The sequence below is a fragment of the Myotis brandtii genome, unplaced genomic scaffold, assembly GCF_000412655.1.
Source record: "Myotis brandtii unplaced genomic scaffold, ASM41265v1 scaffold105, whole genome shotgun sequence".
Lineage (NCBI taxonomy): Eukaryota > Metazoa > Chordata > Mammalia > Chiroptera > Vespertilionidae > Myotis > Myotis brandtii.
This window is the reverse complement of record NW_005353538.1, coordinates 1,479,247-1,482,286: the sequence shown is the minus strand read 5'-3', so window position 1 is coordinate 1,482,286 and position 3,040 is coordinate 1,479,247.

Sequence of the window (3,040 nt, the reverse complement as noted above, 5' to 3'; positions counted from 1 at the left end):
CAAATTTTTGTGCACCGGGCCTCTAGTATTGATATAAGAGAGACATGTCAGTTGGAAATCTCCGACCAGGGATCAAACCTGCAACCTAGGTATGTGCCCTGACTGAGAATCAAACCTGTGACCTTTTGGTGTATGGGATGATGCTCCAACCAACTGAGCCACACTGGCAGAGCACATTCAATAACTTAAACTTTCATAGCAGAAGACTAAAAAGATATTGACTACTACAGTAATGGTGATCTTTATGAATTTCTCTATTTCATGTAATATTAAAATTAACTAAGAAAAACTTGATTTTATATGTAACTAGTGGCCCAGTGCATGGATTTGTGCACATTGAAAGGAAATTAACTAGTAGAAATATGTTAATATCTCTATTCGCCCTTTATAATAGAAGTATCAACGAAATTCACGATTAACAATGACAGATCGAAACCTATGCAATTGGCGCCAGCAAGAGCTTTATATGTATCGCACATGCGCGAGTCAACATCTATTTTTAAATTGCGCGTGTCATATGTACCAGCCGTCGGTCACTTAGCCTTTTATATATAGAGATGTGATTTTTTTTTTTTAAATATTTATTGATTTCAGAGAGGTAGGGAGAGAAAGAAACATCAATGATCACGGAGAATCACTGATTGGCTGCCTCCTGCCCACCCCCTAATGAGGATCGAGCCCGTAACCTGGGCATGTGCCCTTGACTGAAATCAAACCTGGGACCCTGCAGTCTGCAGGCCAACGCTCCATCCACTGAGCTAAACTGGCCAGGGCTGTGTGTTTTTTTAAACCACATGGTCACCCCAGAAAGTTTTCAGAATGAACATTTACTACTCACTGCACTGTTGGCTTCTTCCTCCTTTGCCCTAACAGCTCTCCTCTGATGTACGGTGGCTAATCCTGCAGGTACAGAATTTTCATAGGTTAAGATGGCAGTGGCTCTTCCAGGTGGCCATTTCACAGCCGGTTACTTTTTGGCTTCCTAAACCCCAAGGGTACTGTCTTCTAGTGGAGAAGTGAAGGCTGTCTCACTGAACTGGTGTGTGCCAAGAGTTCACTGCAACGGCCCAGGCCTCAGAAATGTATTGTGCACCTCAAAGCCTTGGTACTGTGCTAAGTGGTGGAGGCATTCGTGACCAAGACTATATATAACTGTTTCACAAGAATGATCAGCTGGGACGTGATTAAGTGTGCAATTAGTCACATGACATGCTGTCCTGAGGGGAGTGCTTGAAAGGGGCTAACCCAGACTTGAGAAGGGTGCTCAAGAGACTGTTAAAAGAACTGGTCATGGAAGGAACCCAGGAAAGGAAGATGAGCCGAGAAGCGTGGCACCGGCAGGCGGAGCAGCCTGTGCGAAGTCTGCACATGAAGGTTCTGAAAGAAGGCAAGCGTGGCTGAATGCCAGGTACAGAAGAGAGTAGTGAGACCAGAGATGCTGGAGACCAGGGCATGAAGTACACGTGCTATATGAAAGAGTGGATTTTTAAAATAAGGACAGTGACTGGAAAGCCATCGGAGGACTGACAAAGCACAAGCCTACCTGTTTCTGTAGTCTTAACAGCAACTGGCGATTCAATCCAGGTTACAAGCTGGATAGAGACCTGCTTGGGGTACATGAAGGAATGCATGTGGCCTGAATTTTCCTCACTGTATAGAAACAGATACTCCGTAGTAGACATCATGAGAGAGAGTGTAGGCTCAAGTTCAAGCCAGTTAGGCAAATAGTCACTATGGTCCAAAGGTATAATTCCTACGGAAATCACTATAGAAAAATAAATTTTTAAACTATTTCAACAGTGAAGACTTTTCTGTTTATTTCTTTATTGTTAATCCTCGCCCAAGGATATATTTTTTCCATTGATTTTGAAAGGGAGAGAGAGAGAAACATTGATGTGAGAGAGACATCGATCAGCAAAGCCCTTTTATGAGGTTTTCATTTATAAGGCCACATTGAATGTGAAACTGTCCACATTGCATGCTTAATCTTGTGCATGCAAGATTATTCTCAGCATTATTCTCCTTGGATACGTTTCCACTCATTTCTTCCATGCCTAAGTATTGGTTCTGCCATGATTGCTAAGGATAGCTCAATACTATTTACCTTGTTAATCCTCACCCGAGGATATTCTTTCCATTGATTTTTCAGAGATAGTGGAAGGAAGGCAAAGAGAGAAAGAAACATCGATGTGAGAGAGGCACATGGATGGGTTGCCTCCCACATGCAACTCAATAGATCAGGGATGGAACTTGCAACCCAGGTACGTGCTCTTGACCAGGAATTGAACCTGCAACCCTTTGGTGTACAAGCTACACTCTAACCACTTAACCATACTGGCCAGGGCAATACTATTTACTTTTTTAATATTTCAATTTGTATAGTACTTTACCTTTTCAAAGCACTTGCACTGACTCATTTAGTCTTCAAACATCCTCTGAAGCTTGAGGGCTAAATGACAGACCCATTTAACAAGTTAGGAAACAAGCACAGAAACATGATTTAACTAAGATCCCGCGAGTTTTGAGCACTGGAACCACTAACGGCCAGGTGATGTTCCCATGTTGTAGTTCCCCTGAGCACCCTTTAGACTTGCTACTTGATATTTTCACAGTTCACTCTGTATTCCTGTATACTCTCAGTCCTGTCTTGCCCTACTATCAAGCCAGTTAAGCTTTATTGTCCCATCAGATGTCAGCTTACCTAATATTTTTTTAAAATAAATCTTTATTGTTCAGATTATTACAGTTGTTCCTCTTTTTCCCCCCATAGCTCCCCTCCACCCGGTTCCTACCCCACCCCATGCACTTACACCCCGCCACTGTCCTCGTCCATAGGTGCACGATTTTTGTCCAGTCTCTTCCCGCACCTCCTACATACTTTTCCCCCGAGAATTGTCAGTCCACTCGCTTTCTATGCCCTTGATTCTATTCTATTCACCAATTTATTCTGTTCGTCAGATTTTTTATTCACTTGATTTTTAGATTCACTTGTTGATAGATATGTATTTGTTGTCACTTTGTTGTTCATAATTTTTATCTT